General features: G+C 39.4%; 1 protein-coding gene across 2 annotated transcripts in view; it reads right to left on the bottom strand.

Moving 5' to 3' along the window:
* LOC137169538 (heparan sulfate glucosamine 3-O-sulfotransferase 5) overlaps positions 1 to 14,613 on the bottom strand; it is a 117,964-nt gene that overhangs the window by 22,202 nt on the left and 81,149 nt on the right. For both annotated transcript variants that reach the window (XM_067572782.1, XM_067572781.1), the window contains exon 2: positions 14,325 to 14,400. The gene's annotated coding sequence lies outside the window, so the exon portion shown is untranslated. The remainder of the gene's footprint in view (positions 1 to 14,324; positions 14,401 to 14,613) is intronic.

Consider the following 14,613-nt stretch of genomic DNA (forward strand, 5'->3'; position numbering starts at 1 on the left):
CAGCAGTAGAGCTGTGATAAACCTCAATACTTTCTTGATACTGACCAAAATATGTCTGTAGCAGCGAGTATTGAAAACTGTCAAAGCTGGCATTGAATGTCTGGTCTGGCAAATTTTCTGCCATTTTATTTAGACAGCATTTAACATTTAAGAACACTGGCTTCTTTATATTTGTCAAAGTAAGGAATCAAAAATAGTATTGTTTTGATGACAGTACTGAAACTCAAGTATAGTATGGCACTAGTATCAAAACATTTCAAACAATACCTAGCCATAGCTTAACCGAGTATTCCACCAATTTAGCATTTCACTCACACTGTCAGACTCACGTTTGACAGTTTTTTTGTTTTTTTTTTAATTATCACATCGATGTAGCACAAACCTAAGTTAGTGTTTTTTTATTCCACGCAGTCTTCTTCCTTGTCAAATCCTGGTGCCTAAATTACCCACAATGCAATGCAACTCATGCTAGTAGCAGCTAATATAACCAAGAGCTGCTAACCTCCAGCAGAGAGGAGGAACGGGCTATGAGGTCTGGTAACCTCACTTCTTTCTAACTCCACACCCCCAGATTATTTTACTTTCCAAACTTTTCAGCCCCAACTGACACTGACTTAAGTGACATCACTTGAGGCAATTTATCAGATTTCACACAGCTCCCTCTGGAGACACAAGAGACTTTATACTACTTTTTTTCACATATGCAATAGTCCTCCCCAACACTTGGACACAGTTTGATGTGTAAAAGTGAAGTTCCCCTTTAAAGTGGGACTAGATATCACATAAAATCTTTCTAATACTGGTGCCCCTATAATACCTGAGTTCTGGTACTCCCAACCAATAACACATCATTGTGACAGCATGTGGATAGGTAGTAACTGTCCCACACAGGGTGGAGCACATCTGGATACAGGCTTTTAAAGGCACACTTGGAGGAAAGACACTCAAAGTCAGGATGTGTGTGTGCACTCTGCCAGTTCCCACTCTGCATCAGTAAGTAGAAAATTTATCTCAGAGTGGCACTTGAATGCATAAATGTCCATAAATACAACACCACAAGGGTGTTAGGAAATATAGCCAAAAACACCAAGGGACAAAAACAGCTTCGTGTTGCCCAGAGGAAGCAATTTATCTGTCCATAAAGCTGTTTAAGATGTCCCTGAAAGATGAGGTGACTGTAGGAGTGCACTTGTCTAAAAATGGTTTAAGTGTGAGGTGAAATATAAAGGTAGTCAAAAAAGAGAGAGCTTTTTCAAAGGCACTACTGGATCCCACTTCACTGCTGTAAGAGTGGAGAAAGCATCTATGAGCTGCCCATCATCTGCTTGAGAAGCCAGTGAACTGTTGCCAGTCAGGGCAGGAAGCTCTGCTTGGTTAGGCAGATTCCTCTTCAGATGTCTCCATTTCACTGAGTCTCCCTCTAAGGCCTCAGCCTGGCATCACTGGAGTATGAACTGACATACCCAAAGAGATGTCAGTCCAGAGAGGCATCAACAGCAACCAGCGCATGAGAGTTTAATAACAGATATGTAGAAAGACAGACTAAGCCAGGACTTTGATATTTGTGAGGTTTAAAGCTGCACTAGTCAAATATTTTATATTAACAATGGATCATGTGACTATGTGTAATGTAAAATATGTCACTCATAGTGAATTCTCACCCAACTCTGCAGTTCTCCTTAGCTCTACTCTACTCAGCTTTTTTAGCCTTTTTTTTTTAGCTCGTTTTGTTTTTATGGCAAACAAACTCTGTTGCTATCTACCTCATTTCCAGCAGCAACAGGGAAGTGTTTCAGCAAAAAACTCTGATGAACTCTGATACCTGACCATAACCAAACAGCAGACATACAAAGTTAGCAGCTAGCAAAGAAAGTCGATCATTCAGTAGCCAAAGAATAAGATATATTTAAGTAAGTTGGTGGAGACCAGAACTTACACTGTTGCACACTCAACAACTCCATGCAGTTTAAATCAATTTCCTAATGCTGTGCTATACTGTTAGGGCAAAGCTTTACACTGCAACAGAAGAACAATGCTACTTTCTCACTTCTGTGTCTTTTACATGGATCCTCAACTGGTTAGGATGCTGATTTTTTTCATGCGACATGTACCTTTGGCATCAATCATCTAGCACAACATTATGCACATTTAAGACTATCTTACATGCTTTTCATTTCAAAATAAGTCAGAGGAACAGGGGGAGTTTTCAACCAACACAAACAAGTTAATTAGTTAGCTAACTACAGCTCATAAAATCTGACAGCAACACTTCAGTTGTCATTTAAGCTAGAAAAATTGGTCGTCGCCAGTTAAAATGAGAAGCTGCTTTTATCTAGCTCTGTCTTAAATCATGGACCCCTTGTTTCAAATTTATGAATTGCTATTGGTAAATTTGCCACCAGTATCATTGCATCATTGCATATATGCTGCACTAGAATGGAGAGCTTGGCAGGATAGCAACAGTATATAAGATGGCCAAAAATATTAATGATGCATCTTTAATAATTATTATTTCTGTAACTGTCACACTGTTAACCCCAGATGTTCTCTAAATGTAATCATGATACCTACTTTTGCTACAGTCTCCCAAACCTTAAACATGTTGTGGACTAATAATTTCACAGTAAACTCTAATGTCTTACATATTTCTTGAACAGGAAATTAAGAATGACATATATCCTGTTAAACAAAGCCCGGAGCACACAGTTTACATGCTTCATGTACAGATTCTCTATTAATAATGCATCCAAATATAGATACTCCTACAGTATGCTTTGCTTTTCTTGGGATGTCACTCAAGCTGGAATGAAATATTTATTCATTCTGGCTGCTGCAGCCACCAGGGGACACAGACTTACTCACTGCCTGTATTGTGTCTACCTGACCTGGAACAGCTATTCATGTGTTTTTGAAAAGATCTTTACTTAGTGTAAGTATAGAATCTATATGTACAGTATATGGGAGCTGTTTTTTGTGTCTCTGTCAATAGGTTGTACTTTCTTTAGTTGAGGATTATATTAGCTTCAGGAGACCTTAGCATACAAGAGCTCATTTAGTAGAAGAGGGTAATAAATCACAGGCTTTGCTTCTGCCCAGCCTGTGCTCTGATCCCTAGTTGGTTAGGACATGAGGTGTGGGTCCCTCTCTTAATTATAATTTCTTATGAGAAAGCATTTATCTAAGTGACAATAAGGGGAAGAATCCATCTAAAAAAACGGACTTATTTTAAAAGACAATCAGAGCTTTGGTGAAAGCGATGTGTTGTCACATTTAAGGAGCTTAAGAGCTTCACAAATTTGCACTGGCTGAAGCTCCACACTCTGCCACTTTATTTAGCGCGAATAACCTTTGTACTCTGTAAAGCATTCTTGTTGCCCTTAAATAAACACTCCATGAGATTATAATGCAGGGGTTGGAAGGGAATCCATTAAAATGCTACAGATCCCACACAGCCAGACGTCGGAAGCCTTATTCAAGTCGAGAGAGGTCTCGAGTCACCGAGGAAACAAAGCTCGGCTCGGTTATTAATGGGCTCAGTCTGTCTCGGACACATTTGCCATTTCTGTAATGTCACAGAGCAGTGAAGGAGGACGCAATAAAACACAGAGCCTGGAAGCTCCACTTATTACAATTAATAATTCATATGACTGCATTAACTAGGCGAAATCCACAATTTCACATGGCAGGCATAGACTGTGTGTGTGCGGGGGCATCGCCGTCAGAGCAGGGGGAGACGGAATCGAAAAACCTTGTTACAGCGAATGAAGACTGCAGCAAGTACACGGGCCATGAATAATAGATGGGATATGTTGATGTTGAATGATAATGCCCCCCCACCCCTGACCACCCCCCCTTGTTGTTTTGCGTATAGCTACCTATAGTCTTCTTTTAATCTCCAAAATATCACTTCAAATAAAGAAGCTGGAGACAATGACAGATGCATACACATCATACTTTTTTGTGCTGAATACTAAAATCTTATTTTTCATGCTTTTGTCAAGGATGTCAGGTAAAGCAGTAAGCTACACATCTTTAAAAGATCCCATTTATTACTGTGACTGTCTGATTTTTTTTTACTTTTTTAGAGTGAATTCTAATTCTAAAGAGAAACAAATAAAGGCCTGTACCTTTACTGTAGTCTTTAACAGAAATACAGCTGTAATTCACTCAATAATTCAAATTGCCTTTTTTATACCAGGATCGACAGTATAGGAATAATGTCCCATGAGCAAGTAGAAGGCCATTAATATGAAACCTCTGTGCAGGAAGTGTTGAGTTTTCTTGACAGTAGCTTAACAGCGATCGAAAAAAACTGCAAAGAAGAAGCAACTGAAATTAATTATTGAATGAAAACACTGTGTCTGTGTAAAAAGAGAGCAGCAGAGTGGTGCATTTGACAGGACAACAAGTAAAGATGGAGGAAGTTTTGAGTTTGCTTGGGCAGCAGACAGCATCAACAGCAAATTAAAAAAGGAGCAGATCAGAAAATGAGACATCTCGCTAAAATTGGGGTAAATAAAGGCCATACTTCATGTTTTATTTGCAATATCTAGTAGAGTGCAGAGCGTCAACGTAGTATCGCACAACACAGGTGACAGAAGAGGTTGATGGTGCAGTCATGTCCAGCCGACTTCTCACTGGATTTGATGTCAGCTTTCAGTGCTGCAAAGTGAAATAAAGCTCAGCTGGAGATCAGATTAAAGAAGCCAGCCTGAGACATGCAGCACGTCTACAGATCTGACTTAAATTACATCAAAAACCACCTACGGTAAAATTGTTGCTTCAATCTAGTTTGCAAAAAGTATTTTTTACTTTCCAAATCAAATCAAGTTCTTTCAACTAACTCCTAACTTAAAGGGGACATATTATGCTTTTTGTGATTTTCTGTTATTTATATACTGATATGATGTTGGATATCTATGCTAGACTTGGTCCAAGTTCAAAAACTTTAGGTTAACATGTGTAGAAATGTTCCCTGCAAGTCAAAAGCCAGGACTTCTTCTGAACTTCTGAACACGTTTTTTTTCTACCTTGCTGACAAGTTAACGTTGACTTGTCGCACACACCCAGCAGCTATCTGTTCCATAGCCTTGGTTGCTAAGGTTGTTGCTAAGGTTTTCCATATGTTGTTCGCATTGTCCACTCTCGTATATCATTTCGGCTCCAACATGTAAGGATGTATTTGTGGAGTTGATATTTCAAGTAAAAAACACAAAAAAGTAGTGAAATCTTACTACTCTAGTTTGTTGCATGGTTTGTTGACGTAGCTTCCAGAGCTGGTAGAGATCTTCCGAGGGGCAGCTTCCAAGAGCTGGCCAATCAGAACAGAGGGGGCTCATTGGGAGGGGGGCTTTAAAGAGACAGGAGCTAAAACAGCCTGTTTCAGACAGAGGCTGAACTGAGGGGCTGCATAAAGGGCCAGTGTGAGTTAAATACAGAGTTTTTTGTAAATCATACAAAAATATTCCAGTAGAGCAGAATATAAATATAGACCTGGAAATGTGCATAATATGTCCCCTTTCAAAAATAGTTAAATTCCTTTTCAGAAAAAACAACTTTTAATATAAGATTAAATTATTTGTTAAAACAAAACATGTGTATACAGTGCATATTTCATGCACATACATGCTTTGGGAGTTTTGCTGCTAGTATGGGATGCCAGTGACATTAGTAGCCCACTATGACGGATTACAGTGAACCTGCTCCACTCGTCTTACAGCACAACACACACAATCCTAGAAATAGAAGTAGACTGAGTCAGAGCCCCATATGATGCAGTGGAAGGCAAGGAGCACAAAGGTATTTTCTCTTTGGCTCTGGGAATAGTGACTACCAGGGTTACACTCAGCATAATACATTAGTACAAAGACATTATAACGTCTTACTGTTGTTTAGCCCTTTCCTTAACTATACTGTTTTATTTTTTTCAGGAGGAATCATGTCATCAGGACAATACAGGCCAAAAATTATTGTTACTGAAAAATGATGGGTGGAGGCAATAATGTGTCTCATGCCCGTCAGGTGCTTCAGTAACACAGCAGTTACCCTTCACGTAGCATACAAACACCTCGAGGTGAGCTTGATGTCTTTTCACATTTTACTCTCTCCCTCAAGTTATTGTCCTGCGAGTACATCTTAAGTGGTGACAATGCCATTATGCCAAAGCACTGAAGTCAAGGGCTTTTGTGAAGGGCAGTGCTTTATGTGTCTGTTTTGTTCCCTGTGTAGCCTGGTGGCAGCAGTTTGTCAAGTATACGGGGAAGGTGACTGCAGTTACAGCGCCGTGTCATTTGGCTGTGATGACCCTGCTGTGTTCCTCTCATGACTTACGCATTGCTCCTGTCTTTTAATATCAACTTCAATTATGGCCCAATACCACCAGCTTGTCTGAGTTGGCCGGCAGCGATATGCAACAATAAAAAGCCACAAAGCCTGAGGCAACGGCCCTGGATATTGCTTTTGCACCTCTTTCGTCGCTGTATTTCTGCCATTTTTTTCCCACAACATTACAGAAAGTGGATAATCTCCTCAATAACGGTTCGCTTATAAAAAATAACAATAAATCAATAACTTGAAAGAAATAAAAGCAAATATTAGATGAGTCTTCTTGGGTGACATTAATGGATATGCCTAATTTAACTGCTGTTGTCGATCAAACTACCTTGATTAAATTTCCAAAACCAGAAATATATCTTTTATATTTTTTGAGAATAAAACATTCATGAATGTCTTTTTCTCTGATATTTACAATGATTTGTTTGTAGACTCTTCTAATTAAGTGACTGGCTGGGAATAGAGCTCCACAACTACCTCAGTGTTAAAATGAAATATTAATCCATGATTGACATCCAGTTAATACAACTAACAATTCTAGCCAGTCAAAACAGGAAGTGGAGTCGCTTGGAAGGAGGTATTTCAAGGCTTGGATGGACATTAAGCTCTCACAGTTGAATTATCCTCCAGCGTTTCCCATATACAGGCTCCACTTGGGCAACTAGCCCAGGTAGATAAAACTCTGTCTCGGGGTGTGTGCTGCAGTAGTGGGGACTAGAGGCTTCTCTGTGTGCAGCCGCCTAGCCAGCATCTACCAATGAATGTGAGGCATTTAGGGGACATCTGTAAATTGGAGCTACAGAAAATAACCTGGGTTACACTCTCCCCTTCTATGAGTCACTGCATGCCAGTCAGTCACACACGCCGCCACCACAAGTCAATTCTCAACCTGTGGGAAACACTGTATCCTCTCATCAAAAGATGATGTTTTCTTTGATAAAGAGTTGAAAGTACAAGTTTGTGTACATAAAAACTTATACCTGCACTAATCAATATTTTCATATTAACAATGGATCAAATGACTGCGTGTAATATTAGAGGGGTCAATATTAGTGATGAACCCACAGAGAATCATCACCCAACTCTGCAGTTCACCTCAGCTCTACTGACAGTTTTAGTGTCTATCAGCTCATTGTTTTGGTTTTCAGGCCCACACCTTTAATTTGGTTCAGTCTCACTGCTCTCATCAAGCTCGTTTCCAGCAGCAGGAAGCTGTTTTCAGAGAAAAGGCTCTGCTAAACCAACAGTACACTATCTGTCCAGCACAGAATATTGAACTTAATTTTGTTTAGTGGCCAGAAACATAACTCTAAATGAGTGCTATGCTGGATGTGTAATTGGGCAACTGTTTGCTAATGTGATTTTGTACAGTGATAATATTTCAGTATTGTGTTTAAAGGTGGTTGTGCTGGAACAAAGTGGAAATAATTAAAACTGATGACCATAGCACAAATCTAACTATCAAAAAGACCATGCTGCTATTTTGAGGAACATTGAGATTCATGTTCATCAAAATCAATCTTTCAAATGCCAGTTTACAGAGAGAGAAAATACTTCCAAAACCTCCCACTTTGCGACACCATTGTCCTGAGATTGGTGAGAGCACTGTGGAGTTGTCGAGGTAAATACTACAGTGCACTGCTGCAGTCATTTGCACTACATAAACTACATTGGGGCCAAAGTAGTCATCTACAGGGACTGTGCCAAGCTTCCACGCATTAAGACTAACAAGGCCAGAGGACACATCACCCTGCAGACTAAAAGCACCTCACAGCTGGCAAAGGTTTGACAAGAAAAGAATAGACTTAACCTACATTCGGACAACTCTCCTGCCCTCCACCCTTTAACCAGCCTCCCGTTATACACGCTGAAATACATTTAATTACTAGAGTCCACTGTTGAGGCTGTTCTCGTTGCATTGCGCTGGGAGCAGCTATTGATTTCAGGTTGTCTTCTGCCTCATTAGTCCGTGGCAGAGCTCTGCCCCGCGAGCTAAAAGGGAAAAGCGTCCAATCCATAAGTAAGCCGACTACACAATATCTTCTATTGTGTTGGGGTGAAATATCTGGACACCCAGAGGTGTGGGAACAGTAAGAGCACAGCCTTTTATAGTTACTCAGAAACATTTAAACCGCAACAGGACCACAAGGCCAGCTTTGATGCCCCGGGGCTGATGGAGCGCCGTGGGCCTAACGTTTGCCACGTTGCCACATTTGCATTGAATTAGAGGTAATTGTGTCATTATAGTTATTACCACTTGCTCATTGCCAGTGGCCAACACAGGAGGCGGAGGCTTGAGTGAGGATGGGCAGCAGTACGAGTCACAACCAGGATCAAAATGATGACACCTCTGAGGACGTGCTTCTATTGATCTGCTTTAAACTCCGAGGCTGCTGGGAGAAAGATGTAAATCTCACTCAACACACGGCCAAAGACTAAGAGCCTGGCTGCTCCTGTATGCTTGATCAGTTCATTAGAAAGATTAATACAACTGAGGGAATTGTTAAAAGAGATAAATGACTTCTGTTCCTCACAGACTCTTTGAATGAGTGGATTCAACTAATATTTTTTACTATTACTCTGATTTTACTTTACATTCTTTCATTCAGACATCAACATGATTCCTTCCTGCTGCTAACTGAATAAACCCACCACTTGCTGGCATGTCACAAGACAAGACAGCTGTCCTCCGATTCTACCAACTAATATCAGTGTCTGTATAGATCTGAGAAAGACTTTTAACATGAAGTCCTACTCCCTCACCTGGGGTGTCCTCCTCACTTTTCAAAATCTAATTTTTGTCCTCCTCACTTTTATTGTTTCGTGTTCATTTCTTTACTTAGCTCTCTGTGAAGACTGTCCTCCTACTGTCCTGCAACCATAGTATAGTGGAGAGAAGGGAAGAACTGATTGTTGGGGCTACATGTAACCTGCACACATAGCTCATGGCTGAAAAAACTACCAACTTTTTGGGGTTAAAGAACATTTAATCTATATATATTTCTATTTACAGTTCATATTCTCCTAAAAAGATGCAAGAACAGAACCTCAGTCAAAAATAAGAAAGTAAAGAAAACCACAAATACAACATCATCTATCAGAAAGCATCAAGCATCTACAAAGGAAACTAAAAATGGCTTTAGGTAGCGTTGGTGCATCAACAATACAGAGGCTTAAAAGGCATTCCTATTTATTTATACTACAATTGGACTGTTATGAAAAAGAAGAATAAGCAACAGAATTTTATCATAGTTGTTTGCAAGAATGATTAAAATGCATATTAATTGCTCACCCCTAAAAGCAAATCTACACCCTTGCATACAGCTTCACAATATTCATTTTAGATATACCACATCTAATTTTAATGAATTCTGGGATTTTGCAGAAGCAGCAAGTTATGTTATTGTCTACACTTTTGTTTAATGGTCCTCTACATATCTGAGTTTTTTTCTCAGTATGTTTTCCAGACTCAAATCTTGTGGTAAAAAGTAAGGTGGCGAGAATTTAGCTGATAACATACCTTAAGATAATTCAAACCTACAAAGACTAGACATCCCACACATAATTGATTGTGGATCGTTTTAGTCTTGACACTCAGAATGGGGCACATACTGAACTGAGTAAACACAGAAGACAAGACTGGAACAAGTACCTCTTCATGGATTTGCAAGACAAAGCCTGCAAATCCATGCTTAAGGCCCCAAAAAAGTTCAAACCTGAGGAATAAAAATCACTCTTTGATTGAACTGGCCATCACCTGAGAAACACGCAACTGGTGACGAGTGATCATACGCAGACAGCTTCATGTCAAGGGGTCACGAGCCAAAAATGTTGTAAATCATCTGTAGGTGATCCCTACAATCCCACAGTACATGTTCCTGGACTAAAGCAGAAATGAAAATCACTGAAATGCACTGATGTCGACACCAACTTGGATCAATCAGTCGTGACGGCCAAATCAGGACTATATTCATCCTAACAACCGCAAAGTGTGTCCCCACCTTAAAAGAGAATATCTTCATATGAACTAAAGACAAAGACATGTACCGTATAATACAGAATGTATCCATTTATATATTCGCTAGCTAGCACAGAAGAAACCTCTCTAGAAATATTTAAATTTTTCGTACTCTATCTTTAGTCACTGTGCAGAGCTGCCTGAGTAAGACTGAACTAAATCCCTGTGATCTTAAAAGGAAATGAAGAAAATTGATGGCTAGGCCTCCAATGTCTGTACTTCATGATGGATGACAGAGGAAGGAGGGGTGGCAGGTGATTTCTATGGCAGATCTGAAAATTTAAATTCCAGCCCCTTCAGAAGCAAGCTAAATTTGTGCTGACAGGTGATAATTTAAACAGAGTGGGACAGCTGGTTTCAGAGCTGCGCCTTACGTTGGAGTAGAAGTGTGTGTGTGTACATGTGCATTATCTTGAGTCCATATGTGTGCGCTTGTACACTGAAGCTTGTCACATTTTTCTTTCAATGAATTCCATCCGCTCACAACGTTTGACTTCATGCATATGCAGGCGAGTCAGCCTCAAAAGCCAGGAGCCAGTTAAGGTTTTTCCAGAGAACTCTCAGACTGTCTCATCCCCAGCAGGCTGCACACACACACACACACACACACACACACACACACCTCCACAACTGCAGAGATGTCCTCTTCATTCAAGTGTCTCACTTCATCTATAAACCTGCAAAAACTTTCCCTGACTTCAAACTAAAGAGGGTTTAATGCATCGCTCCTGCAGAAAATTAATTTGATAAAAATGAATCATGTTCAGGAGGCACTGCTGTCATTGAAGTGCAGTGTACAGTGTAAAATTACTTTTTGCTAAGAGTGCATCGATCTGATCCTTTGCATCAGCATCAGGGCTGATACTGACTTTATCGAGCGAACATCGCAATCCACATTGAATACAGTTTTTTGTTGATTTCCATTCATTTACAGTTGTAAGTTCATGTGCGTAAATCTACTTCCTGCATGTGCTTCACAATAAAAGTGGAAGTGTTGTTAATTACCTTTGCGTTAGCCAACGTTACCAAAGATGTACTTTAGGTTTTTTTTAATGTTTCGACATTTCTGCGCTTTTTGTCAGGAGTCCATTTTGAAACCTTGCATTGACACAATACATTTTATGCATTTTTTGAATGACTGACTAATCAATATCATTATCTGCACAACAGTGGATTATGCTAATAAGCTGTATGAGTATGGTGATAATAATGTAGTGAAACCAAAGATATCCAAAGATTTTCCACAATGTGGACAATAAAGTTCCTAACTAACTAACTTACTATGTAATTATAATTTAATTATGAAAGACAAGATGATTTAACTAAACTGATAATGAGATTTTACAGTGTATATTTAACAAAGCTTGATTAAGGAGGAAACGAGGACGGATATTATTAATAACGCTCTACAGGAGCAGCTATATTTTGCAAGAAAAAAAATACAGAACGCTGCACAGGTGAAGTGGTTTGGTGAAGAGATGTAGAAGTGTGTAATTAAGCTGAGGGAAGCCTCTTCCATGTACTTATTAACTGAAAACTCTGTTACAGGCCTTATATTATATTCTCCTGCACATAAATGCAATCGTAACAGTGAAATAGCCAGTTAAGATGTACTTCCTAAATGCCCATTTATTTGTGACCAACACTACAATAAATCCATGTGTGATTTATGAGTACAGTTTTTCAGGAACTAATGCACACAACATCACAAATATCATCAGTATATTAGTCAGCTGAAAGATGACTCATGTAGAATCAGCTAAAAAGGCTCAACCACACAAAATTACCTCTAAATATTACAGGGTCAACAAAGTTTTAATAGCAGAGTTAGGCGTCGCCCCCTGATTTGATTTATGGTTTTCGGCGTATATTTGCGTTGTTTACACATGCCAGCAGTCTTAATTTGGTGATATTTCAGAGTGGAACTGTCACTTCATTTCAGAATAAGCCTATAAAGCAGCGAAGGTGCTGACACATGAGAAGAGATATGAGCGGAAGGATTAATCATGTGCCACAGAACGTGTATAAGAGGGGACGTAGCTCGGCTAAGCTGGAGGGAAAGAGGCAGAGAGAGGGGGAGAGAGCCGCGACATAGGCACAGTGATGGATGAGCGCGGTGTGGATTTACTACTCTGCCTACCTACGCTCAACTCAACCCCCACCCAGCTGAGGTTGGTACTAAACTAACAACACGTGCCAGGCGAGGCAGCAGCAGGTCTCATCAGAAACCCAAGTGAGACAGCTAAACAGGAAAAACTCAAAAGCCAAGGTCAGGTAGGGAAGTACAGTCACCTACAGCTTGGCAGCCAGCAAAGCTGATACTAGATCAATATATCAGTCTGAGTTGTCCACCTCTAATATGATGTAGCTGCTTGGAATGTTCATGAACTTTCAACAAAGCACTAATTATCATTATTTATACAAATACAGTCCCATTAAAATCACTTTTGTAAATTGCACAAATGGGGATAACAGAACACACACATTCAGACAGTCGGACCATTGCAGGCAATGTAGCAAATCAGTGGACTGTTGGATTGTTATTTGGATTAAAAGCAGGGCTGCAACCAACTAACGATTATTTTCATCACTGATGAATCTGCTGATTATATTTTTGAATAATTGGTTAATTGTTTGGTCAATAAAATATCTGAAAATTATGAAAAATACTCATCACAATTTCGTAAAGACCCAAGTGACATCTTCAAGTGTTTTGTCCAACCAACAGTGAAAACCCCAAATAGCTATATGAAGTTTGCAATTACATAAAACAGAAAAAGAAGACAGTTGGACCAACTGGAACTGGGAAATGTTTGGTATTTTTTCTTGAAAAATGATTAATCTATCTTCTGTTGATTGCTTAATAAAACTAATAACTAATAAGTTATTACTAATAAACTCTTGTTAAAAGGATTTTTGCACCAATATGATCAAGCACTTGGATTTGTCAGATATTTAATTCTACCAGAAACAGACATTCGCATGTGTTATTTTCTTTACAAGCACTTTCTCAACTGAATCTTCAAAAATGTTTGAAAATGTATTATATCATGATAAAACTATGTAAAATCTATATACAATGAGAGAAAATGTGGGCGTAATTGTTTTGATTGTTTGTTTCAGAAAGTTACCAAATTCCACCAGAAAGCACCTCACTGATGCTGTTTAATAGTCAGACAAGCACACTGAGGCCTTAATACCAAAAGAGAGTTATATATATATGTATATAACTGTGGTTCTATGAATAGAGGGTATGCATGGGATGTGTAGTCGCTACACTCACTCACACTTGAGTGGCAAAAACTGACCAGTCAGCATCTGCCACCCTGCATTCATATGGGAGAGTAAGCAAAAAAAAAGACTTCTCGTCAAACCTGAAAAGTGGTAAAGAACTGTTGTGCAAACAGATTCAGAGAGAATTCTGGCAAAAGTTACTATCAACTGCCAAAGTTTCAAGTAAAGAGACTCAATGTGAACGGATACTTTCCTTTGAATACTTTGATCAGACTGACAAATCCCGCATTAAAATAAAACCAGATGTCTATACGCCATCAGAATCAGTTCCTGTGTTCATCTGGCAGCAACATCAACTACAGTTCCCATCCAAATCCTTCACAATCAGCTACATGAACTAAAAAACTTTGCATACCAAGTCCAGTTTAATTATACAGAGTACTACAGTTGTATAATGGCTTCTGTTTCTCTAGAGGAGCGTTCTGAAGTATGAGGTCAAATAAGAAAAGTCAAATAAAACAGTGTACTGGCATTATGGGGAATGAAGGATTCAGCATTTTTGGGGGTTTGACCTACAGTAGGGAAAAGTCCATTTCTAACCATCATACTGATCATTGTCGATTTGGAGCTGCTTTACTTTTTGAAGTTCGCTGATGATATTACTTCTGTCATAACAGACATAGTGAGTGTGTCTGGAGGGGGGTGTGATATTGTGTGAGAATGAGAGTTCAATACATACCCTCTATTCCTCATGACTGCCAGAGGTGGTGTTTTGCACCTGGATACTTCTTTATGCACACACACAGATCCAGTATCTGTAATACAGAGAGTGAAATTCAGACTTTGACAAGCACTATCTTTAAATCTAGTCTACACAGAACAAAACAGACTTTGGTGAAGAGTACACTGAACAGAACAGAACAGAATTCTGAATTACAAACCATCACAGCATGGAAATATCTGAACAAACCCACTGAGCTCCCAGCCTGGGGAAAGGCTTATCCAGTTTCTAGTTTGCATGACAAATG

This window comes from Thunnus thynnus, chromosome 18 (genome assembly GCF_963924715.1).
Source record: "Thunnus thynnus chromosome 18, fThuThy2.1, whole genome shotgun sequence".
NCBI classification, from domain to species: Eukaryota; Metazoa; Chordata; class Actinopteri; order Scombriformes; family Scombridae; genus Thunnus; species Thunnus thynnus.